Raw genomic sequence first — 27,527 nt, 5'->3', positions numbered from 1 at the left:
GGGATGAGCAGAATTTTAACTTCTGTGGAGGAGGATGCTTCATCACTCGTTTTAAATTCACTTATGGACATCAGCACCATGAAGTGTTTTCTGTCCTCTACTGTGAACCCAAGTGGAGCTAGCAGCCACCTGATTTGATGGAACAGCTCTTTTTTTCTTTCTCCCATGCCCTCACTACCACTACTGTATTTTTCCCACCCTATTCCTGTTTTGCTAATTCTGTTACTTTTTCTTTGTCTGTGTTCTCTGCCCTAGAGCCTTGTGCTACCCTGCAGAGCTGGTTCAAAAGCTGTCAATTCAGCAAAGCAAAAAAGCACAAGGCAAGCTAGATCCAATTGTTAATTACAGGGTGGGTTGTCAAGATTTGTGAACCCCAGCAGATGATGAAAGAGAAAATTATGCTTAAAATCCAGATGAAAGCTAGAATGTTCCAAGTAAATGTTCTGTATTTAAGAAACAGGCATCCAGAAATAGGTACCAAAACAAGTTGGGAGATTCCATGTTCCACATTTTTCTTTGTTTCCTTTATTCTCTCAGCCTAAAATCCCACTTCTGTAGAGTTAGCTGGTGGCTATCTATACACAGGATTTCTTTGAATCATTGGACACGCACAAAAAATGGGGTTTTTCAAATATACAAAATGGATTTTTTTTCACTCTGAAGTTTATTTCATGGACATTGATCATATTACATTGTTAAACAGATATTTAAAAGTATATTTGTAGAAAAAGGTAATTGTATTATAATATTGAATCATTATTACAATTAATATGAAATTTTATGAGCCATCTTAGGTATGATCTGTATCAGGGCAATATGAAATTATTTTTAAATAAATTAATTTTTTAAATTTTCTTTTTGCATGCAGTCATTGGAAAAAAATTGTTTTGGTGGCTTTGTTTTAGTATTGGAGAAATTTAAAGGTGTTGCACAGGCTCAAGAGGTATTTTTCTATTTCACAGTGATAAAATATGAGGAATCTTCTCACAGAATTGTTACTGGTAAATCACAGCAGCCTTAACATAGAAATCTGGTTTCTTCTGAGGCATTTTTCTAATCTTTGATAATGTATTTCCTGTGGGATAATATGTTGCTACTTCAATATTTCCACAGAAGTATAAGCCATGGCAAATAGAGCTCTGTGATTATTTTATGTGCTTGTGGGTTAGCTTATAGCAGTGCAATCCATTCTGAGAAAAGGACAGTGTGTAACCATAAATTGAGACTGAATTGATTCACAGCTCTTTTTATTGTGCTGTATTTTCTGAGTAAATACTGAAACAACTGACAACCAGATTGTTTTCATCATAGTTGTGATGCATAGTTGCTTTATGATCAAAACCACTTCAGTCTGGTTGTTTCTTTTCCATTTTGTGTTGGATGAGGCAGAGGAGAAACATCTGTGGCCTGTTTGGGGTGGGGGTCCCAACCATGTGCAAACTGTGAGCATACAGCACACAGAGCCAGCACTGTCTGTGCATTGCAAACACAAATGAGTGGGGAAGTGGGGCCAAAGGAATCCCTGGAGTGCTGAGCACATCCAGCTGCCTGGAAAAGCTGCAGTTACAGGGCTTTGGGGGATGCTGTGCTGTGAGGAGCTCAGGTCAGCCCCCAAGGCAAGTCAGAGTCCCAAAGTGCTCTGTCAGTCTTTGCCTTTGAGCTGGGAAGGTGACAACCTGTGATATACTGTGTCTAGCAGCTATAACAGGCTGCTTTAAAACATCTCTCACAGAATTCTTATTTTAAAAAAAATAATTTTAACTCCGTGTAAGACTGCATGATTACAATGGAAGTCTCTTCTCTTTTTTGTGTACTGTACAATTTGCAAAAAAAGCTTCCCATTAAGCATCTGTGAAGAGCATGACATTAACAAAAATGAAGCTTATAATTGGATAGAATGGCTAAGCCTTTTCTGAGTCTGTGCTTAGGTGTAAAGGCGCAGTGCTACCTTTCAAAAGTTGCAGCGTCTCTTAGTGAAGAATAAGTTGATTTGCTCTGCTGATTTTGGCTGAAATAGAGTTAATTTTCTTCACAGTAGCTGGAGTGGGGCTGTAGTTTGTAGTTATGCTGGAAACAGTTTTGATAATGCAGCAATGTTTGGGTTATTGCTGAGCAGGGATTGCACAGCCAAGGCCCTTTCTGCTCCTCACCCCATGCTGCCAGCAAGGAGCCTGGAGGTGCACGAGGAGCTGGGAGGGGACACAGCTGGACAGCTGACCCCAGCTGATCCAAGGCACATCCCAGACCATATGGCCTCGTGCTCAGTGTATCAGCTGTGGGGAACATGGGCTGCTGGCTGGGCATCAGCCAAATAATTGGTTTTTATGTGCATCACTTGCCTTTCTTGGATTTTATTTCTGTCTTTGTATTTTTTCCTTTTCGTTACAATTTGTTGTTTTGAGATTTTTGTTTTTTCCTAAATTGTTTCAATCTTTAAACTGTTCTTATCTCAACCCATGAGTTCTCTTGCTTTTAACCTTCATTGTCTCCTCCACTGTACTAGGGCAGGGAGTGAGCAGCTGTGAGGGGCCTAGTGACTGGTTGGGGATAAACCACGACACTGGAATTACTAATTCTTGCTCAATTTTTGATACTTGATTCTTTGACTGTAGGCAAATTGTATTTTCAAACCAGCTTCTAACTAAGGTAATTAAAATTATTAGGGTTCACTGAACAACAACTGCAATTTTATATGAGGATACAGCTGTAAAAATTTCCCTAGAATAATTTTATTAATGCTCATTTGATAGCTATATAAAACTTTTTTTATCAAGAACCAAGTAAAATAGACTGAGGTGCTTTCACCAAATAAATCAATGTAACTGAAGAATTAAATCAATGACAGCTAAACTATTAAGTGTTAATCCATTACCTGTGCTTGTACTTAAATTTGTGGAAATGTTTGTGACTGTACCTTTGCAATTACAGATAAAAATAAGGAACTACCTTTATAAAAAGAAAAATCCATTGTTTCTTAAAATTCTGCCTGCTGTACAAAATTTCCTAATTTTGTCCATGGCAGGTGAGAAATGAATGTCTCCTTCAAAAAGGAACAATGTTCAGCAATGACCTTCATCATTAGTCATCCGTATCTGTTTGGCACTGCCGATTGCCAAAAGAGAAATAATTTCCTGAGTGAAAAGATGGGTAAAATGAGATTAACATTTGCCCCTTCACAAGGCACTTAATGTGAGCTGCCTCTTCCACAAACTGAAAAGTGAATGTTTGATTTCAGGAAACCTGGAGCTGCTGTGCTGTCAAGTTCCCATCTAGAATTCAGTCCTGGTTTCCAAATGAGCATCAACCACAATAAAGTCTTCTCAAGATCATTATGACAAGCCCTGCAAAATTCTTTTTGAGAAGGGAATATGTGCTGCTAAGAGTTATCATCTGGTTTCAGTGCAAGCTGTCACTTCCAGATTTCCCTTCCCTTGATTTTGTAAGGCACAGCAGATCTGACACTTGCAGAGTCAGGGGAGGAGTGATACTATTGAAGCCTTATAACTCTTTACCACTGACAGCAATATCTTACACATTTAGAACAAATGGCTCTAATGCTTTCTGAGGTGAAAACAAAAGGTTTTTTCTTATTCTTCAGAGTAAAATAGAAACAATAACTGTGCAATACACAGAAATGACTTGAGATGCTTTATAAGATGTCAGCATAAGGAGCTGGGTTTCTTTGTTGCCTTCTAGGCAGTTCTAGAAGGTGTGGAAGTATCAGAGGAATAAGTTATTTTTATAGTTGTTTACCTGTGGGAGACTAAAGCCTGCAAGGTCATGAGGTAAAGGACTTTTGGAAAGTATTTAATGACTTTAAAAATTATTTTGCATCCTGCTCAAAAATGAAAGGAATCTATTTCCTCTAAATTTCATAATATGTAGTAAAAACCACAAAATATCTGATGTTTAGAGAAGTTTGTGGGGGTTTGTTGTTCAGTTGTTTTTAATGAGTAGAGTTGTTGGTTTTTTTGCTTTTAAGGACCATGTCCTGGACTGTAGCTTTCAATATTAGGTTACAGTACTTCTTTGCTTAAAATTCCTATGCCATTCATATAGAGTTTTTAGTGCCTTCTGTTATAATAGATTTGATTCAAAACTCACTGGAATTATTTTTCATTGGCCTAATTTGTTGAACTATGGAGTCAGAATTACCTAGGCCAGAAGTCAAAGTAATGAGTGAGCCTAAATCTTTTTCAATCCTTCTGAATGCTACTGAATTCAATAGACTAAGAATTTTAAAAGGCTCATTGTCTTTATAGTAAAGTTCACATTTTATGCCTTTATCTGGCTGGAGTTCTGGTTTTTGTCCAATAAATCACTTCAAATAAAAACATTTTTAGCTTCAACAAACTTGGAATACAAATAAAAGAATCCATTTCTCTCTTTTAAAATTAGGAGAAATGGCCTATGCTTGATTAAATAACTTGATAAGCACATATAAGGGAGCTTGTATGGATCTCTGTATGACCTTCAGATTTCTAGTGGCAGAGATCCAGTATGTCTGTAAATTAAGCCCAGCCCCAAAATCTTCCATTCATTCACCTTCATGCAGACAGTAGAAGACATGAGGCAAAAGGAAGCATAACTGTGCAACATAAGCAGCCTTTTATTTTTTAAAATGGAGACCCAAAATGCCATTGAGTAAAACAAAACTCAGCTGCAACCCTCCTGAACTGGGCCCCATTGCAGCTGTGATGCATCCACTGCCAGCTTTTCCACTCCAGCCCAACTGAGTACACCCTGGAAGGTGAAAACCTAAAGTTTGCCCAGGTAAGAACTATGTAGAACTGCTTCCTGTTTTATGCCTTGAGAGTAAAGATGAAATGGGGCAGAAAAGACATACTCTACCACAGCCTGAGAGCAAAACAGTGAGAGGTGGTCCCAGAGCAAACTGGCATATGAAATATGGTTTCATTTATTTCACTTTCTGATCCAAATCTTAGTTTCCCCTTATTTGCAGCTCTAGAAAGCTTCACTGTAGGTAATAGAATGGAAACATAATGCTGAATTTCCATCTGCTGTGTGTGCACTGCTAATGGTGGCTGGAAATAGCTGCAGCCATGCAAGCTGTGGGTGGTTACCCTGCCCACACATCCCAATGTCACCAGCACAGGTGACAGAGCCTGACAGGACAGTCACCCACGTGGCAGCTCAGCTGCTGGAGTCTTGGTTTCATTTACACCATGTAATTACTTCTGATTAATGCAGGTACTGATTTGCATGTATTATGCAGGCTCTGTAGAGAGTCAGGGCTTTTCCATGGCCTGAAGCAGGCTCGCAGGGCATGGAGCTGCACTTTGCTCTGGAAGGGAAGTCAGCAGCAGGAGGGATGATCCACTGGGACAAGCCTGGGTGTTGCTCTTGGCATGGAAAGGTGACTCCAGTCTCGCTGACATTGTCCAAGTATTTCCAGCCTGACTGGAGCCTTGATCAGCAGCACGCTGGAGTTGCTGTGCTGTTCTACAGAGTGAACATTTTAGGGATGAAAATATCAACCCTTTCTTTTCCTTACCTATTTCTAATAGAACAAGGTGTCTGGGCTTCATTTTCCCATTACAAGGCAAAGGTTCAACACCCAGCTCATCCTTTCCTTTATTTAGCATGCTTTTTCCTTTCATGCTAGGGCTGCCCTTTGGGATATGCAGATGCTGGCAGAAAAATCAATGATACAGATCAGTGGTGTTCTACTTAAAACTTATATTTGTCTTTGTAAGATCTGCTGACTTCTGCTTTTGTGATGCTTTCAGAATCTTCCTTTTCTCTCTGTGGCTGCTCCAAATCGATGTTGAAATGGGTAGGGTATGGGTTTATAGTCCTATTGACTTTGTTCTTTTACAAGGCATCTTTACCCTGAATGCAAACTCTTGTTCCTACAATATTATTTGGATAATTAAGTGCCTTTAATTTTTTTCTTGTTCTCGAGCCAGCAGTCATTTTCTTGGGTACTCTCTTTGAAGGTTTCCCTGAATGGAAAGTCACAGACTCTCAGTGGGAGACATATTTTAAAGGTAATGCAAAGCGAGTGCAATGCTGACTTTACCAGTAAGTAACCTCAGAAAAATGTATTCCTTAGGTTTGCCATTGAGCTGGAAAAGAACAGTATTACCTTTACAGGTGAAGTTGGCTCTCTAGCACTGGAAAATTGAGTCTTTCTAGGAGAGAAAGTTATTCTGAAGGATTTGTAGTCATGTGTTTTCATATTCTGATAACATATTTTCTGTTTTCCTACTTCATTACTTTATTCCAGTTCATCCCCTCCTAAGGCACTTTTTAAAATCTTCTCCTAAAATATATTTACATGCTGCAGGCGTTTATGAATGGCTATCAAGTCACAGTTTTGCTGTCACATAAATGAACAATCTTATTTCTGTTAGACCTTAATTAGCCTCTCCATGATTTTCTTTGTTTTATTATCTAAGTCTAGTTTGCCTGTGTCCTTCTTTCAGTGGTGTGCAAAGATCACAAAACTGGCTCAGTTTGAGATTGCTTTTTGATCCTTTCCATGGTACATGAACACACGTAGAAATATTTTATAAATATGTAAAATTATATACTATTAAAATATGGTAAATCCCAAGCATATGAAATGCTGACCTGCTTGTTAATACAATAATTATTACAATGTGTTTCTAGCCATTGATGTATTCTCTAATTTTTCTCTACTTCTAGGTAAAAGATTTTGCCGGTACATATACTATATAGATGCTATTCTGCTTTTAGAAAAGACAACTATCATGCTTATGCATGGGGTAGAACTAGCTCAAACATAAACAGCACCATGATCTGACATTACTCCTGAGTTAAGAATTGGGTTTAACTGAGCTTCAATTCACTCAACACAGAATTGCAAAAGGAGAGATTTACAGAATTCATCTTGCTCAAATGTTAGAAACCTGAATGTTAGATAGCTGAATATTGTCATGTAGGGTGAAAATATTTTTTAACAGAAGTAAAAACTCATCTGAATAACACCTAATAAAACCTGATTTATCAGTCTGACTTCTGCCCCATGTTTTGCTTTATGAAGCACTTAATTAGATCTGCTATTGTTGTAAATCTCCCTTGTAACAATATGTGTAATTTGTTCAAAATAGTTCACAAATTTATGAATGCCTCACATTCAGCTGCCTCTCTGTATCAGAGTGGAGAAATTCATGACTTCATCTGAAGTAATTATTCAGCTTAAAATCAATTTCACTGAACAAGCTGGGAATATAATTGCAAAGAGAAATACTTATAAATGATCTGTCAGGAGAGGACTTGGAGTGGTGCTGTACTAATCCCAGAGATGAAGCAGCAGTTCTGCCCTCAGTCTCCTGACTCTGATCTGACACAATAATTGATTGACATTGATTGCATTTAGCATGAGGAAAGGAGATTTAATTGAAGCAATGGTAAAACCTCTCCAAGTGGACAGTCATGCTTCTGGTAGATGATAAATCTAAATGAAGGGCTAGAAAGATTCCTTTTCATAAGCAACTTGGGATCTCTTGGTGAGTGAAAGTATGTGCAAACAGCAATGCTGGTGTGCTGAATCACTTTATCTAATGACAACCAGTGAGGAAAAAATCCAATAAAATTAATTGTCTTGACCTTTCCTATTGCTCCTAAAATTTCCTCTTGACACATTTTATAATGAACACAGTCTTCAACATTTCTTTATTGAGGTAATTTCAAGGTCTCTATACCTATGAGCCACAAATGATTAGTGTGTTAATTTTGATTTTAAACATTATGAGAATTTTGTTGGGACCAGAGGTGAGCTCCCTATTATTTTCACTCTATTTTTTTGCCTAATGGCATTACCACGATACTGTCAGAAATGAACTAAGTGTCCTGTAGATTTTTTTTTAGCAAGAGACAGAAAGAATTTATATATATGTTTGTCCTTAATGCTCTTTCAGTTTAATTGCTGCCTGAACAGCTTAACTGGTGTTTGAAATGTATTTCACTTGTAGAAATCAGTAGCAAAAATTGACCAGCGGGGATCCACCTGTAGATTTCACATAGGAGAAACACAGTATTTGGGTTTAATAAACCCCTGTTCTGTGGCTTGGAAAATACAGAAACTTAAATATGCAGAGGGTGTGGTAAGAGTGCTTTCACTGCAGAAAATCTGACTAAAACTGAGAATTTTTAGCTTGGAAGAAGACTTCACATGCCCTGAAAAGAGCATATTTTCTAGTAGTTATTGAAGAGAAACAATAGGCTGCTAAACCCATCAACCTTCAGAAAAATATAACCACATGTATAAAAGCAGCTTAGCTAAGATGAAATACCATTTTTGGGATGTTTAGAACTGCAAATATTGTGAAATTTATGCTGTAAAAGCTCTTTAAAAGCTATTTATTTTTTCAGTAAATATTATAAGGACTGAAGCTCTGTTTAAAAAGCTTTAGTGATGGTCTCTGTCTCATCCTCACTTTACCTCTCTGTTACCTCCCCAAACCCATTCCTAAAAGACTAAATTGCTGGAATTCTCAGGGAATAAAAGGGAGAAGTCAGATTTTTCTGGTAAAAACAAGAAAAATAGACTAATTTGGTGAAAATATTCCCATTTAAACTGCAGCAGAAATTCAGTAGCAGTGACATTTTCCAAAAGAAGCATATATTCAAAAATTCTTCAGGGTTCAGAGGAGGTGATAGTAATTTGCTTGAGGGGAAAGAAAAAGACAATTTTGTAAATGTTGTTTTTTTTAAAAATTAATTTAATTTCAAGCTGTCCTTTGTCTTGGTTTCTCACCTTTTTGTAAGGAAAAGCTGGCATGAAATACTTGCAGAATTTTTTACTGCAGTAGATCTTCTAACCAAAGAAGTGCTGGATTGTCATATTAACTTACTGGAAATGTGCCTACTTGGATTCTAGAAAACTTAATATTATCATTTTTACATTATGTATTCGTATAAAATTAAAAAAAATTAGTTTATTTTGTTGTTTAACTGCCAATACTAAATATCATATCATGCTTGAAATAATGTGAATATGCATTGCTTAAATAAAACAAGAATTTTGTTTTCAGCAGGATGAAGCAGGACAAGCAAACCCAGCTTTGTGTGTGCTTGGGTTCTCTGCTGGTCACTTGCTACTGAGTTCAGACACATTTCTGCATGGTTTTTTTTTTTTTTCCTACTGAAAGTTAAATTCCCTCCAAAACAGCAAATGTGGTAAATGCTGTCCATATGCTCAAACACGATTTGATGCTGGAAGGGGGAAAGCCCAACAAATAGGCAGTGATGCATCTTGGGAGAGCAGATTTTCTAGTGCAGTGGGGTTTTTCACAGATCAGTTATAACATGGTGATAACAATTCAGCTTTACAGTCAGTCTGGTTACCCATGAAAACTCATAGGTTCCCAGGAAACAAAGGAAACATGATGAATCCTCTTAATAAAGAGCACACAGTCAATATACAGGCAGGATTTCCAAGGGAGAGTAAGGACTTGAAGCCTTTTGTAGTGGATGAGAAATAAACAGGTATTTATCAAGAAATCAGAATCCTTCCACATTTCTCAGGTTGCATATTGAAAACTAAACATGCCCCAGTTTTACTGACTAATGATAAACTACTAATTCTTTGCAATTTACTGTGTCAAATCCTCTCAAACTGCATAATGCCAATGTGAGCCTGCTATTTTCATTTTTTTTTGGTCATGTCATGAATCTCTTAAACTGAATTTGTCATCTAGACCTTTGAAGCATCTCCTCAGATCTGATTCAATGTGCACCACTTCTTGGATTAATAAAAAGGAAAAACAAGACTCAAAACCAAAAAAACCTGAACATAACCATTAGGCTTTATTCTGCTAAAAATCTCTGGTGAATTTGGGGTGTCAAAGATTGCCGAGCATGACCTTGAAAATTCTTTGCAAATTGATTCACTTGGAAGCAAGAATGTTTTCTTAGGGGTAGGGGTTTTGAATATTGTTCTAAATCAGACAATTACTGAAAATCCCCACTCTATTCATGGAAGTGTAACATAGGCAGGAAGAGAAGAATTCCAGCCACCTTCCTGCTCTGGGGTAATTTTCCTCAGAAATGTCACTAGAAAAACTAATATTATGCCTTCTGTAGAAGAGAGAAATTTCTGTTGCCCCTAGGGAGCAGTAAATTATGTACATGTCATAATTAGCAGCATTAGGATGTTGCATTATTTATAAGGATAGAAATACTTCCAGCAACTTGACATCCAGGTGTTATATGTGGTGGTATGGATAAGCAGAGTTATGTAATTGTTAAATCCCCAAGGGGAGACATGACTCACACTGTCTGAGTCAATCTGGAGGAGTTAATTGCTACAAATATTTGCCAATTAAAAGAAAATGTTAAATCAGAAGATAATTCATAATTAAAATAACATCTTTATGTGAAAGATGGCAAAAACTTAGTTAGCAAGCCACTGCAAAGATGTCTTGATAAACAACCGTCCTTTGAAAATCAGCCTTGCATTAGATTGTGCTTGTAGAGTTGGGTACTAATTCAGGAGGATGTTTTTCATTTCTGTGGTTTAATGAGATTTCTAGCAGACCTGGTTAGCTTAAATATTTTACTAACTTGAAGTTGATCTGAGAGATGAGTTTTCAATAGAACCACAGCTGGACTGGGGAATGGGATACCAGGCAAATATTTTTTTGTGTGTGTGTGTATATATATATATATATATACACACCCCTCCACACATAAGTAATTAAAGTTGAGACAGGAATTCAAACGAAGATCTGTTGACATTCATACAGTAACAGCATGCTTGCTTATTAATTTTCCTTAATGTAACTGTTACCTTTCAGTATTGCAAAATACAGCTCAGTTTTGAAGTTGCACTTTCAAATAGGTGTTACTTGAAGTGTAAGTAAATACTTGTAAAACAAAATGGGAGAATGGTATTTTGTCGCAGCTTGTACAGGCTGCTCTAAGCCAAGAAATAATTCTTAATTAAAACTTTAGAGTAAAGAGACAGGAGTATAATCTTTCCAATCAGACTTTCATGATACCAACAAATAGAAAGCTTTTTTACAATCTGTGTCTTTGTGTTACTAAGACTCTCTCTGCAGCAATTTAATTACAAGTTTCAAAGTTTAATTTCTGCTTGGAGGAGGTTTGCCCTTTCCCTGTTTCTCAGCAAAATGAACAAGCAAATTCTTTCCCTTGGTTTTGAATTTAGCTAGGGAGACAGATCAAATAAGAACAAGATATCCAGGTGTTGTGTAGCATCATCATCACGTTACTACAAGACAGGAAAACAGGAGGCAAAGAGGAGGAAAGAGGTTGGGTACAAATGCATTTATTTATCCATGAGACTAATCATACTTGTTTATCCATAATACTGTAGGCTACAAATTATTTTTTCTAGGGCATGTGGCAGGCAATTTTAAAATCAATAAAATAACACAAAGACTTCTGCAGCAGAAACTGCAGCCATACCTTGGGCTACTTCTGTAGGCAAGCAATATTTCTGTCTAAAGAGCCAGAGTTATTTATAACATTTCACATCGCTAGCATGCTTTTAATATCCCTTTTTGTTGTTCCTGAGCAATTTAAGTATCTGTGTTAGGGAGTTCCTCTGTGTTCTACAGTTTCGAGGCTGTTTCTATCGAGGATTTATGAGTGCAGGGATAGTTCTGGTTGGCATTAGGAGGTATTACACAGTGAACAAACATGCTTAGCTCAGCCTCGTTTTACCAAAATGTTTACTTGTAATAACACACCTGAACTTCACAGCAACCTCTTTGAGCAGTCAGACCTGAGGACTGAGTTTAATTCTTAGTGGTTGCAGTATCCTGAAGGGCTGAGACCTGGAGCTCTAGTCTCTTTATTCATTCTGCAAGGCTGAGTTCTCACAATGTTTTCTGGGAGCATTCTGAATGGAACAAAACTAGATGGTATAATTTTTACAGCTCCAGAGTCCATGATTCAGTTGACTCTCTCAAATGAAATCACAATCCATTTTAGACATTTTTTTCCTTCAAAATGTCGACTTTTAGAGCATGTAATCTCTTTATACCATAGGAATAAAAGAGTCCTGCTTGTTTTGTTTGCTGAAATGCAGAAATAAATAGATTGAGGGGAGCATCAATGGATGTGTATCTGCAGGTATGCCAACCCCTGCTAGTGAACCACTTGGAAACAGGCATTTTCAAAGGTGGCAGAACCAAATAAAAATTGTTAATTGTGGCTGTTAGCTGTTTCTAGTGACTCCTGTCACTGCCCAAACTATGCTTTGTGTTTTCCAATGCTGTTGCCTCTGGTGGATGGCTGAGATTTAATTTGGGGCCATCAGTGTTTTGCTGTCTGTGTTTGGAGAGATAATTGGTACATGCCATTTCTGAGCTCAGAAATTAGATTTTACTATGCTTTCAGTTTTATATAGTGGAGTAAGATAGAAATAATAGAGCACCTGTAATGTTTCTTTGGATCTTGAGCCACTGACCGAGATTGTGACTGAAGTAGACAAAAATGTTTCTTGCCAGACAGACCACAGTGCATGAAATATCAGGTTAACTGGTTCACTGAAATGAAAGTCTTGAAGAAAAAAGGGAAGAAGTCTGGCTATAAAACTCAAAATTAACAAAGGTTTGAATATTAAACAAAGGGAAAAAAGAAAGTGTAAATAGAGAAACTTAAGTTTTGACCTGTCAAAAATATCTATTGATGCTTTTTAGGATTTTTCAGAAGATTCTATTTATCCATCCAAATGCCTGAAATATAGCAATACCTTTGCATTATTTATACATTTTCAGATTATCTCTACACATGGCTTCTTGTAACATGTTTTTTATGCTGAATTATTTGGCTTTTATGTCTCTTTGGTCATTCTGTATCTCCCACTTGTCTAAAGTAAATGTTTTTTCCAGTCTTGTTGAATCTGCAGAAGATTTTCACAGTCTCCATTAAAATACAGCTGAACTTTGCAGGCAGCTGAGACTTAAAGACACCAATAAGATTGTTGAAGACATGTTGCCTGGTTGCCAGATTTTACGTCTAAATTCATTATTGTTGTGATGTGGATTATTTAGAAACCATCTGCTTGGGTCATGGAGTGCCCTATAAAACACCAGTGATGCTCCAGAAAGTCCTTGGGGTAAAAAAATTGGGGTTTTTTACCTTCTTAGGTAAATGTTTCTGGGAGACATAATTCTAAAGTCTTTGCGTTTTTTCAAGGTTCACACAAAAAACATCCATGTCACTAAAATACCAAGCTGTGCATTCCATCATGGCTGCTCACTGGCTCTATTTCTTTGTCTGTGGTTGGTATTAAGGTGTCATAGTCTGCAAAGCAGTTAATCAGGTGCAGAAAAGCAGGCAGAGTTGATGCAGCTCATTAAAAATCATGATAGAACGATGTGCACACAGTCAGTGATGGGCAGGTTTTCCCTATGGAAAAATACTTTGAAACAAAACACCTCTGCAAGGATTCTTATTTGCCTTCCTGGGAATGGAAATGAAGATGTGAAAGCTGCTGGGCTGCACTCTCTACAAGGTGCATTCATGGAGAAAAAAAAAGAAAAGGGATGTCTAGTAAGAAATGAAGTGTGCTTATAATTGTCAGGCTATTAGTCTAGCAAAGAGCAAAGTGCCTTCTGACTCTTGTGATTGACTTATGGCTGGGAGAGCAGAGGGCTCTGCTCTGGGTGTTTATCTGCAGTAATAAGCAGTGGAATTAGTCCTCTGGGTTGGCTGAAGTCCTGTTGTCTTCTCAGCAGCTGGCAAACACAGTGAAATCAATCTTGCATCTTTCACAACTTCTGGATTCAATTTAGGAAATAAATACAAAAATGATCAGCATTTTTCTAGCAGATGAGAGACTGAAATATGCTGTTATCATTAAGCAACTTCAAGAAGAAACAAGGGCAAATACATCCCAAATTTATGCATGCCACTCTCTGCTCAACATCAGGCAGAGGTAGCCTGAGGGTTCTAATTGTTCATCCTTTTAAAATCTTCAATGCAGAAGGGCTTCCTCCAAGAGATCCCCATGCCTATTTCATTTGGGCTCTAAACAGTCTGGTGGTGGAGTTTGCACCGCTCAAAGTCTTACCTTGGCCCTGCTGATTTTGGAGTTTCAGGGAGAATAATTCTTTGAGTGATGGGTCTATGAAGATGCTGCAGTTTGGTAGCCCTGAGGGGGTAGGCTGGGAAGTTGGGTTTTCATCTCTCTCCTCTACCGCTATCTTATTTTGCAGCACTATTTGTTGCTTCTTGCACATGGAGACTGATATCTACCAAACCTTCTGGCCCAGGCTGGAGTTCACTTTAAAGATTACTTCATGAGAGCAGGCATGGATTTGGTGTATTGGCAGTCAGAGTCATCCAACCTTTTTTAAGTTAACTTTTATATTTTCTACTGTAATATTTCCAAGTTTCTGGCACACCACCTTCCTGCTGGCATTGAGTAGTGCTGCACCCCTGGGACCACCTGCCAGGGCCTCTTCTCTGAACCAGGTCTCAAGCTGTTGCTGTAAATTTTTATTTCACCAAACGTTGCTCTATGCTGTAGCTAATTCTTGTCAAGGTCAAACATCTTATCGCCTAATTTAGGGTGTATAGAACAGCAATAGCATTGGTCTGAGGGAAGAAACACTCTAAGTTGTGCTTTTGTCACGCAGATCTTGTCTGTCCCTTCTGATGCTGTCTTTTTATTGCCCTTCTGTTGTCTGACATTATGTTCCATCTAGTAGCAGGTGGATGTGATTTTTTTTTTTCCCAGTTAAGCAAAACTTCAATAAGTTTAATACATTTATTTAAATAGAAATGAAAATCTGTATCTCCTAAATGGCTTTGTAAAAAGTTGGCTATGCAGCCTGGTTTGTCAAACTAGTCTGCCTAAAAGTGCTTTCACACCAAGTCCTTTATGTGGATTCGAGATTGTTGATGCTTTGTTTCTTGAGTGCAGCACATGGAATGTGATATTATGTCAATGAGGTTTAGGTGGTCTTTGCAGAATATACATTTTTACATCCTTGAAATTTATCAAGTTTCTTCTCTGGAGTGTCTCATGTGACAGGCAATTCAAGGGACTCATGCAGTTTGCGCCTCAGTTTCCCGTACTGCTGGTTTAATTACACTAGCAATAGTACCAGACTATACTTTGACATTTTCCAGATTTTGGTTCTCTTGCTCTGTTTGCCTGGGTGTGTCTAAGCATTAACAACCACAGCTGCTCCTTCCCAAGTCAATGAAATTTTCAGCTGCACTCAGTGATGCTGTGTTTTGCAAAGAGCCTGGTTCACTCCTGAGGCAAACAGGACATTCTGCAGGGAAGCATGAGAAGTTTTTCAGTGAGGTTAAGTAGTGCTGCTTGTCCTTGTGGCCTCATTTACATCCACAGCAGCAGCCCCTTTGTCATAGCTGCAGCAAAGGAGAGAGTGCAGAGCAATCCTGTCACGTTATTTCCGGCACTGCAAACATGCCAGGAAGCCACTGTGCCAGGTACTGCCTTTGCAGGAATGTCACCATGAGGGAAAGGACCGAGAGTTCCTGGGTGGCACTGCAGAATACCAATGTTTTCCCTTGTCCCGGTTGTAGCCTTATGGGAAAGTCTTTTAAGGTACTTAAGTAATTGTTAATTCAGTTGCTAGGAGATGGAATGTCTCAGATCAATCCAAGAAATGTTTTTAATTCAATCCCAAGAGACTATGGAATAACCCTCGTGTTACCAGAGACTTTTTTATCAAGAAGAATTGGAAAAAAATTTGAACCAGTTGTGTATGATGAAGAAAAAGTACCAGGTCATGTTAAAGGCCATGGGTGTTATGAGGGTTCCAGAATAAACAATGCTAGTGTTACAGGCCTGTCTACACTGGGCAATTTATTCTGCTTTTGACTTAGGCCAGAATAAACTTATAAACTTATTACTTAATTTTACAGTGGGACTTACTGCTTTTGTAAATTTTTTGGGTTTTTTTGGTTTTTTTGGGGTTTTTTTTTTGCGTTTAGTTGTGGATCAAAAGTAGTAAAGATGCAGTTGAAACTGATTGTTCCTTTTCTAGCTTTGTGCTGCCTGGGGACTTCATCAGTTGAGAGAAAAGCATTTCATGAAAAACTCTGGCTTCACTGACCTCAGTGAGGAAGGAGTTTTATTCCCTGCCTTTAGAGGAAGTCTCTCTGATGTGAGTGAGGAACAAATCCAAGAGCAAGCAGTGAGTAGTTTTCTATGCTCTCTCTGTTAGACAAATAGAAACTTTTTGTTTCTCTCTAGACTGTACATTTTGTACCAATTGGAGTTCAGAGTTAATTCTAATTAAATAGTGTAAATTTAGGGAACTCCTCTGAGATCAGTTAAATAATTGTGAAAGAAATGTGAATGAAAGCTTCAGTTTTGACTAAATTTTAATAAGGGTTTACATTTCTTTAAATGTTTAATTAATAGCAATTACCAGACTTCTCCAAGAAACATTTGAAACAAATAAAGGACAGTTAGAATTGAATGTTAGAATTGAATTTGAATCATGTTGCAAAGGATGAAAATGTACAAGATTTCCCATTTCTAAAAGAAGTTTTGAACATGAATATTGTGCAATTAGTCTGCATATGTTTCAGTATTTATGGTTCCAAACTGAACTTTAGTGATTTCTATTGAAAGGCTAATTCTGTCAAACACATGCTGAATTAGCTTTCTTTTGATATTTCAAAAAGCTCATTGTCCTTAGGGTTATAGATTCTAGTGCTATTTATCAATCTATTCAATGAATTTCTGTATTTTTGGAATCAAGACTGACAGTTTAACCTTAGCTATCAAAATCCTTTTTAAAAGCTGTGATTTATGCTAAAGTACATCATTAGGGGGTGATTGTTTGGGTTTCTTTACCGTTGTGCCACCAACTTGTCCTTTTGGAGTTGGATAGATCTTTCAAGACTGGAAACAGTGGTTTCTGTTTCCATGCGCATTATTAATCTCAGCTGCAAGCTCAAAGTGCAAGAAAGGAAAGTTTCCAGTTTTGAACTGGAAGAATAGCCTATTTTCAGCTGTATGAGTATGTATAACAACTGCTCTTTTGCTCAGCACTCTGGGGGAGAAGATACCGAGTTCTGATTTTGCTTTATATGTAAAGTCTGCACTTTGATTAAATAGATTAGGCAAAATATTAATTATACACTGTACAAATGTACAGTGTCAGTATGTTATTCCTGGGTGAATGAAGTAGCTCTTTCAATCTAATATTTTAGTTTTGGGGTTCTTAATGTCGTTGTCTCGCTATGTTTTCTCTCGGCTATGATAAAAGGCTGCTGTGCAAAGGATACTTTTTGATATGTGATACTCCTACAAGTACCAGTAGGATTGGTCCTTAGAGTAGGCACCAAAGAGCAGTTGTGAAAAGTGCTGTGAGGTGCAAAATACTCTAACAAGAGTAAGACTGTGTACAGAATAGAGAGCAATGTTTTGGATGCCTTGATGCCTCAGGGTTTAGCTTTTATATTTTTCAGAGTCTGTGCTGCTTTAGTGTGTAATTCTGAGCTTCATATTAGGGAATGGTGAGCTCTCTGCACAGAGCAGGGAGACAAAACAATTCCTTCTCTAGCTGGGGACCAAGGACAGATGATGCAAATTTCATACTCAAGAGCATAAACAATGTGGACTGAAGAGGGAAAAATAAGAAGGATGGGAGTTCATAACCTAAAGCTGTAATTGGACAATCAACTACAATATGCAAATGGAGCAGAACTTATAAAAGTGAGAGACCCCATGACCAGTTGTCCATTTTGTGACCATTTTGGTTCATCTTCTGCTGGGCTCTTGTGCTGCCCAAGGTGGATCCATTGAGGCCTTTTAATAAATCTCTGCTTTATTCTTTAACTCCATCTAGCCTCTGTTCTAGGTCAGCCTGCACAAGGTGTCATTTCCTCCCTCTGGAGGCAGACAGGGCCTGGAAAAGCCCTGCTGGAGGGCAGTTAGGGATGGGCAGCAGAGCATGGCATTTGGCTCACCTTGGAAAGGGCTGAAGGCAGCAGGAGCCCTCAGCCTGCCCATCACACCTCCTCCCTGCAGGGCTGCCAGGGCTGGGTGCTGCTGCTGCCTCTGTCCCTGCTCTGACATTTGCCCGCTGTGTGAAACGAGCCTTATCTCAGCTCTGCAGTGATGGAGAGCCCCGGGAAGCCATTGATCTGGTTCTTTTGAATTCAGTGGGCACCAGATTGGGATCATAAGGAGAGAAGATGAAATAATGAGAAAATAGTCAGATATGCATTAGAATCTTCAGCTGCTGGGTTATGAAGAGCTGGGTGAATCAGTGGGGGAACTCCCATGACCTCAGTGCACATTATTTCTCATCTTGAACATTTCTCATCACAGAACATATTTGCTACCTATAAATTCAACGTTTGACATTATTAAATCTAGCTAGTTGACTAGATTTAAAAGCAGGTTTGAATATAAATATTTTTTTAAAGTCTGTTGGCGTCACTAGATCAACTATTTCAAATTTTGTTTTAGTTTTTGCATCTGCAAAGTGGGGAAGTACTTGGCTGGCATGTTTTTGTGGTTATCTAAGAAAATTTTATAGGGTTGGAAGTCTGGACCCTTTTGTAAGTGATAGGGACCTCCAGGAGTGTGCAGTCGGCAGTTTTCACAGAGTCAGTGATCAGCCTCAGCAGTCCATCATTGTAGAGGACAACATATTGATGAGGAAAAAACAGTAAGTAAAATGAGAGAGGAGCAAACTGAATACCAAATAAAAAAATTTCCAATTAGACTGTTTTAGGTAACAGAAATTAGAAAAGCAAAGAACACAATTTTCCATAATTATTAAAATAATTAAAAACTACAAACACACAGTCTATGATGGGTATAATTAGAAAGAAAAAATATGAAACGTGTGTTCACAGAATTCACTAGATCTAAATGTTCAAAATGCATAATGTCACATGGACAGCTTAAAAATTTATTGCAAGTCAGCTCTGCAAACTCTTTAACTCAAAATAGGTTCTTTGGTTGAAAATAAATTTTTCCCCCCTCTATGTGGAGAATTGCAAGAAAATGGATCTCCCCTTAGGACCAAAAAGCTCCAAAGTTATTTTCTGTAATTTCAAATCAACAGGTGAAGGAAATTAATACCCATGGATCTCAAATATGCTTTTCAATGCATTAGGTTCTTTTTACCAGGTTTGCTGACTTTTTAATATACAGCATATCAAGAAGTTCACACCTGTTGCTGTCCTGAACATTCTGGCAGAGAAATTGGTATCAGACTAAGAGGAGAGCCCTGGATACTTGCCATGATTGCCACACAAACTTTTTCTAAATTGGTCAACAGGTTGATTGAAAATATTTGATTTTTATTCTTTGCTATGAATAGGTAATGGCCCATTGTGCTGGTAACTGTTGCTTCAAATGACAGTCTTTAGTTTCTAAGTTGATTCTAAAAGAAGTTCTCCAACAATCCCTTCACTTGGAGCCCTAATGTGGATCACAGCTGTTTGTGATAACGACACAGCAGAAAACAATGCTGTGACAGAACTTTGGAACTATTTAAATGCAGTAACTTAAAACTGTAAAGCTGAACTACAAATTCTTGTTTATTTTGTTGCTTTGTCCTGTGCTTTCTAGGTGAAGAGCTTGCATGCACATAAGAACCTCTTTTGTACTCTAGACTTGCACAAGATTTGCAATGCTTCAGTCTCATATATATATATGTAATCAAGTTCACCTTTTCATTCATAAGTTATTTTCTAAAATGTTTGTTTGAAGGTTAACTAAAGCAAATGAAAAGGTTAGTGATGTGTGATATATAAAGCATACTTTAATAAGAAAGGGAAAAAACTATTAATTGTTTTCCAGTGACTGTGATGCAGTCAACCTCTCATATTTTTCACTTAGTCTGACATATTTACATATGTACTACAACCTACCATAAAATAGAAATACAGAATAAATGAAGTCAAATGCAAGGAAATATTTAATTCTGTTTGTGTTAGCTGCCTTTGTTGAGAATGGCAATAACCGAGGTTCCTGGCAAAGGATCATTGGAAGCTTTTGGTCTGTGGGAAAGAAAGTGAAATTAAATATTTAGTGTCAAATAGAATGTATAAATAAGATATGAGTAAGGTGCCTATGCTAATATTTAACTTAGCATTCTGGGAAGAAAATCTGATAATAAATCTCATTAAATGTGTGATATACCAGTAATATATTATAATAGTTTAAATTCTCCTGGCATCAGCTCTTTGAAGTATGTGTATTTCTGTATCATGCAGTTTTCCTTTAGAGCACAAATTGGATTACTCTCTGCTGTTCAAATTAATTGTCATATTGCTATCAATAATATTGGATGGAGTTTCCATAACTCTTTCAAACTGAAGCATTTTAGTAGTATTGTTGTTATTCCCCAGACTTAGTCACAATCTTCAACATTTGAAGAAATATGAGAATAACATTGATTCCAAGTAGTTAGAAGAAATTGGTTAGTGAGTTGATAGATTTCAATTATCTTTTATTAGAAGTGCTTTAACATATTCTTAGTAGAACAAGAGCAAGTTTCAGAAATCCGAAATGCAAGTGTTTTTGTCTGTGGCGAGAAAGGATAAATTCTGCTCCAAATGTCTGCCCTAAACAAAGATTCCTAACGAGGGTCTTCACTGCCTAATGCCCAAACTGCCATTATCTGTCTCTAGCTCCAAAGGTTAGTGGGATAAAACTGTTTAAGGGGTGTTATCTCTCTGGGGATTTTTGTTGCATGTCTTTTGCATCAAAAGTTGAAAGGATTTGCTGGATCTACACATTGAGCCCTTTGTCTCCCCTCATGACCAGCTGCCCTGGAGTGGTCATGGCACACGAGCGGGTCTGGAGCTGGATCTTAGCAGTAGCAAGGTGATCCCTAGCAACACCTTGAAAATAGTGTTTTATGGTTACTCCAGGTCTGAACCTGAAGAACATATTGGTCTTTACAAATGGTTTCTGCATGTGCAAACACTTTCAGAGTAAATGTTACATCTATTTTAGTAGAAAAATATTGTTTTGCCATTGTGACTGCTTAATAATTAACATCAGGGTTGTATTAAACAATTACTAATGCTTTGAGGTTCCTAAGTTAAATATGTTTGAGTTAGGGGGCTGCTGTGTGTTTGCCAGCTCTCAGGGATCCATCTGTACATACAACATGATCAGTCCATCGAAAGCTTGATTTCAAAGCCCTCTGTAAAACCTCTGTCAGAGTTGTCAAACAATGATGAGGCTGAAACTACAATTTTAGCAGTATGTAAAGCTTTAAATGATAGTCTTTTGTCCATCAACAATCATTGGCAGTGGTCTGTGATGCTAGTCAGTATGTCTAAAAGGAGAGGAATACACCCTCAAGGACAACCTCACAAATCCCTGTCATTTAGAAGCACATGAAATTGGAATTTCCCCCTAAATTATTGCTCATGTTTCCCTATCCCACAAGTCATTTTCAGCTATTCATATGTGCTCATCATCTCAGTTGGCACTAGAATTTGGTGTCAGATGAATAAGCTGACAAACTAACTGTAGGAATCAGAACAATGTTTTGGGAGTGTCATCTTTCTGAGTTAGGGTGGTGTTTTTGTGTAGCCTGAAGGGATGTGGAGAGCAGGGCTCAAGTGTGGGAGAGAATATGGTTTCATAAAAGCACTGCATGCTTCAGCTTAGCAGCAGTGATACCTTGGAAAAAGGGTTTTTTTCTGTTTCTATACATGCTGCATGCACACGACTATACTTGCATATGAATTTTGTTTTCATTTAATTTGGGGATAATTTTATTTCATTCTAAGCACAGATGATGATAAAACACCATTTAAGCTCTGTTTATGTCAGTTTATGATTATTTGATTAAAAAAGACTTTGGGGAGGAAAAAAGCCTGTATATTAAAATTGGAACAAAGTTATGTACATAAAAGTTTTATACAAATAACCAGCTTGTAAAAGAGATGGAGTTTAAGTATAAATTTTACATCCCAATCATTAATCATTCCTAAATTTTTAAACCTTAATCAGATTGCAGAGAGAACAGTCAAATAGTAAATTATGAGAGAGGTACCCAGCAATATCAGAAAATCTAGTTCAGCACAACAACAACAAATTTCAAACAGTGATTTTATGATACCTATTTACAACAAACTCTAATGAGGACTTTCAAGCAGTTAACCTTGAATTTATCCTTTAATGTGGTTAAACAATTAAATGTATCTCACAACTGTGTTCCCCTATAGATAATTTCTGATCTAGCAATGCTGTTTCTGCTTCTGTGATGATAAACTGAGTGAAGTATTAAGGCTTTTATTCATTGATTCTTTGTCTTGTTTTGTAAGAATACAATTTGGACAAATGAGTGTTATCTGCACATCACTGCGGAAAATACTCAAATGTCAAATATAAACAATGGGCAATAGTCTTAACATTTTATTTCAAATAATATCCACATGGAATCTTATTCAGTTTGTAGACTGTCTTGGAAATTTCAGTAATATTTTCTGCTGTTTTTTTCCCTGACTTTCACTGTAAAATACTCAATTCTTAATACAAGATTAGGGTGCTTTAAGATACGGATGGCTGGTGTATGACTAACAGTGTTTAATAACACTTGTGAGAATGACTAAACATTGGCTGAAAATATTTCTCTGCACTGGAACTGCAGGGAAATTGCTGTGCTGAGAAAATTGCTGTTGAATCAGAATGCTGCTCAAGTAAATAGAATAATTTGTTTCATTCATTAGGGTCACTAGACAAATTAGCTGCAGCTTTTCCTACAGACTGACATTACTACATTAAATGTGGGAGAGTGGCAAATGCAGAGAAGTGCTGATGGAACAAGGAAATTATTTGAAATATTAATTCTGTGGAAGTCTGTCAATATTCTTTGCAGATGAAATTATCCTAGTGTACCATGATAAATTCTCAGCTGTAACAAATACAACCAGTCTCTTATTTATGTCTGCACAATTTTATCCTTCCTGAGTCCTTCCAGTTCTTACGAAAGTCAGCAAGGAGCTAAAATACAACAATTTATTAGCTGAAAAATTTTAAGATGGGTGGTTAAATCTGGCATTTAACTGCCTGGTGACCTTGTTCCCAAAGATTGCTGCTGTTCTAGTGCAGGACAGGAATCTGCTCCCAGAGCCTGCTGACACTGAATGTGCCACCAATGCTGCTGCCTTTGGATTCACTCTGGATGTCTGCTGTGTGCAGGCAGCTCCTGCTCATCAGCATCAGAGCTGGGCCCTTGGGCTCCTTTGCAGAAGCCATGAGCCATTAGATGATTGCAAGAACTTTCTGTGGTCCTGACCCAAGGCTAGAAGGAAAGCCTTTCACACCCAAACTCCTTAACTTGAGAAATACTTGAGAAAGACCGCAAAATTAACTTCTGTTCCTCTTCTTTAAATACATTGTGTAAATCTCATCCAGATCCCATTAGCAGTGTCTATAAATTTACTTATTAATTACTATTATGAATCATCATATACAATCCTTTTTTCTGCTTTATCTCAAAAACAATTCTTTTTCTCTAGATGATCTGTAGATGTGCTATAGGTTATTAAATATCTCCTCCCACCCCATCTCAATCCTCTTATGTTTTTAGGTACACATCACAGCCATGACTTGCTGTATGAAAAATAAAGTATCAAAGCTACTCCCAATGTTTGAATGCTGAAATGTATTTCTGGTGAGAACTCATCACCTGCAAATGAACAGATATGTCAGACTGGTGGAGCAGTGTACTCATAGGACAGTTTCTGCATGGAAGTTTTCAGAAGGTACTGAGAGAATACTTCTTTTTCTTATAGTTCTGAGGATGTTTCTTGGTTATTTTATTCTGTTAGAAGGCTTTAAACTAGATATGATCAAAATATTTCTTTATGTAAGTACTTAATTCTGATTCGAAGTCCATTCAGATTTAAGCCATATTAGCAGGCTGAAGCTAAAGCATTTTGATGTCTAATAGGTGAGAGCAAACTAATCCAACAGCTGTCCCTCTATAACCAATATTTTTTAATAATATTTTTAAGTACCTAGGCATCTCTTTTAGGCAGTGGCAGAGTTTGTATAAACCTATCCAGTTCACATTGCTTTGTCCTGGGGCACAAAGGTGCTCACAGGACAGGGAAGCACAGGGTAAACTCCTTCCCAAATGTCTCTCTGGCTTTCTGCAAATCAGAGGCCTCTACCTAAAAATATCATTAAGTCCTAGGTAGATTTTACTTCTATCAGTATTTCTTCCCATATTCTAAAGCAACAATATTTTAAGAACAAGTTTCAAATTCAGTATATTTATGTGATAAAAATAATTTGGTTTAGTTTTCATAAATAAAATTCTGATGTTGTTTTAGTTTTTTATACCCTGGAAAACTGTGAGCATTAGGAATTTTTCTCCACACTTTTGTACATTAGCATACAGAGTAAATGTTTTTGTCTTACACTCCTGAAGTCTAACTGCATGACTGCAGTGTACCAGGAATGAACTTTAGCCCCTGAACAGTGAGTTTTTAACTTTCCCTCTATTATGTTTCATCATGTTACACATGATGAAAACTTTTTTCAGCAACAGCTGTTTCAACTTGCCAGAAAGGCATTAATTCACACAATAATTCTATGTATTTTGAAACACTGTTAAGACATGGAATTTTATCTACTGGACGTATTCACTTGGCATTTTCCTGCTTTTCCTGCAGCCATATGAGAGGCACGACTGTTCCACTGACTATTTCACTGGGAGCAGTGTTTTATTCACTTCTGCCTCTGTGTAATCCTGACACTGAAGCAGCTTGGCTTTGTAGGAGAGACACAGTTCAGCTAGGGGAGATGTCATTTCTCAAAGATAATGACTTTTTTTTAATCTGAAACATAATTTTGCGGTGAAGTATTTTGGCATGAGAAATAGTGCTGGCTTTTTCTGATACATGATTAAATTTTGCAATATATACTGCATTCAGTAGTGTATCTGTAAGTGGGTACAGCTGAGCTCTTCAGGGTCAGGGCTTTCTGTTCTCTATGTAATGCAAAAAGCAAAACATGGGGGCAAAGAGCCCCCCAGCCTCTGAAACTTCAGAAATCGGGTTTGGTTGTTTGAAACTAAACTACATTGTTGGTTATGTTTTGATTGCAGAAGTGAGGTAGGAAAAAAATTCATCAGGAATGTTTCCTGTGATAGAACTATCTTAACAGCATGGTATTCCATTTCTGAATTACTACCCTTTCCTTGTTGTATTTGGTAATGATAAGAGAAAATTATCTGAGTCAACATCTGAAGGCACAGTTAGCAAAATAAATCAGGGGAATTACTGCAGCAAGGTGTTGAAATGCAGTGCTAGCATGTGCTGTTATTATGAAGTTTAATAAAAGTGTCAGGAGCAAAATACACATATTAGTCCATAATTCCAAAGATAATTTTGTTCACTGCAGTCTAGATTCAATCTAGAAAATCCAATAGGAACTCATAAAGCAATGCACCTTTAACAATCTGCTTAAAGCTTTTCTTTATAGATTGGCTTAATTCCAAAAGGAGGTACTTTTTTGAAATAAGTATGGTGGACAGAAATAAAGCATGAATGGCTCCAGGGACTCCTAATTGGACAGTCAATAAAGGTTTTGATGCTACTTCACAGAATTGGATATTGTCCCCACTAGTAAAATTTAAGTGTGGAATGACAAGTGTCTGGTTGGTCATGTGAGTTCTCTTGCTGAAGGATTCCACTTTACTCAGGGTTTTTATCCCCCGGCTATGTCTTTGCTTGGGGATGCAGATGGAGTGATTTTCTTTCTTGCTTTCACACCTGTGATGAGGAATGGAAACCCTGCAGTAATGGAAGCTGGTGCTCAGTCCTGTAAGTTATTATTTAGGAAAATACTATGAAATGAAGAATTTCAGCTCTCTTTCTCTGGGACTGAGGACAGAGAATTGACATCTCAAAAAGAGCTCTTAAACTACTCAGCCACTGGGTAAAAACAAGTAATTCCTACCTTTGCTGATAATTTTAAAACCCCAACCCTGGTTTTCTGTTTATGCTTAAAAACTGTTTTATAAATGTTTTCAGCCTCTTTCAGTTCTCTCTAATTATTTTTCATTCTCTAACTTCTTTAGTGTGCTGGAGCACAGTCCGCTTTCTATGTGATCCAAAAGGTGAATATCCTCATTTTCAAACTGTTCCGTTGCTAGAAATGGAATTGTGTGGAGTCAATTATTTTGCAGTGTTACTAATGGTTCACACTGGGTTCCTGTCCTATGAACTGCAGGGTTATTTTACCTGACTAAGCAATAGTTTCCAGCTGCATTTACTCACCCTGAATTCAGGTGGCATCTTTCATCAGAGAAAGTCATCAGCTGGTACCTAACAGCTCTTTTTTAACTTTACTCTTGCTTACTCTAATCTAGGCAACAGATTTTTTTATGCTTCATGTCATATTTGCTGGATTTTGGTACAAATGTTCAAGTTCCTTCAGGATACACTAACCTAGTAACTCAAATTGAGATACAACTGAAATTGGTATACAGTTTGGGAGGTATTTCTTCAATTCTTTTTTTACTAATTTCCTTAGTGAAAGGGAAATATTAAACCATATACTTAAATTCTGTGTCTAAGTTTCATAATCTTCTATCAGAAAGTAATTAAAATTCAATTCCTTCAAATAGCCAGGCCACTTAAGGAAATATATTCAATCATAGAATAGACACCACAGTTTTTTGGATAATAAATGTGCTAAATGGCCACTTGGCATCTCTGCTCTTCTTCAGTCATAAATGAATTTTATACTGTCATTGCTTCAGTGGCAATTTAGGATTGAACTGTTGCCATACAGTCTATACTATGACACTTATGGAATCAAAACACACTGAGTCACTGGAGCTGACCTTAACACCTCAGTGATGGCCACTTAGAATTTAAAAATATTTGAGTCTGATACAAATCTTGCTTGGTCTATTCTGCTGATACACGTTAGCCAGACAAGAATTAACCCTTACAGAATTCAGCAGGGCGAGTAATCTGAGTTCTTTGATTAGATAAGTACTGATATCCAAGTATCAAGATAACTGAATTTTTAATGCTTAACATCTTATCCTTATAACCATATCACACAAATGTTTATTATTAGTCTCTTTTTTGCTTACATGCTTTGAAAAGGATGAGGTCACACACTCCTGATTTTTCTTATTTAGAGAATAGTTTTTTAAGAGTTGGCAGAATTTTGTAGTTGTACCCATATCTTCACCAACTGATGCTTGGAAGCACCTAATAAAGTAACTAAACTATGAAATAATGCTGGCTGCTCTCAAGAACTCATTACAGGAACTTCACAAGGACAGGGAGTGAACAGTAGCTCAGGATAAAAGGTGTAATTAAGGGTATTTCCCTCCTATTTTCATGTCAGGTCAATTACAGTAACCTGCTTCTTGATATCAGTGAACAATGATTTATCTGTTTAGCTACAAAATGAGGGTCCTATTAAAAAGAATAAAAACTCAAAAGTAAGCCCTAACATGAATGTGAAGCAGTGCCCCATTTAAAATGGTGATTTACTGCAGATATTCAGAGATATAACTAAGTCTCCTGTGGATGCAGACAATAGCAAGTGTTACCATTTATCA

General features: G+C 37.3%; 1 long non-coding RNA gene across 6 annotated transcripts in view; it reads left to right on the top strand.

The window, feature by feature from the left end:
- The window catches only part of LOC135308612 (uncharacterized), a 126,801-nt gene that overhangs the window by 62,489 nt on the left and 36,785 nt on the right, over window positions 1–27,527 (top strand). For 3 of the 6 annotated variants that reach the window (XR_010368999.1, XR_010369000.1, XR_010369002.1), the window contains exons 3-4: window positions 15,987–16,136; window positions 23,526–23,700. This is a non-coding gene — a long non-coding RNA (uncharacterized LOC135308612). Of the gene's footprint in view, window positions 1–3,235; window positions 3,507–15,986; window positions 16,137–23,525; window positions 23,701–27,527 lie in introns of those variants that run through there. The other 3 variants (XR_010368997.1, XR_010369005.1, XR_010369006.1) reach the window with 3 other exon arrangements.

The sequence above is a fragment of the Passer domesticus genome, chromosome 10, assembly GCF_036417665.1.
Source record: "Passer domesticus isolate bPasDom1 chromosome 10, bPasDom1.hap1, whole genome shotgun sequence".
Taxonomy (NCBI): domain Eukaryota; kingdom Metazoa; phylum Chordata; class Aves; order Passeriformes; family Passeridae; genus Passer; species Passer domesticus.
This window is presented reverse-complemented; position numbering and strand designations above follow the sequence as displayed.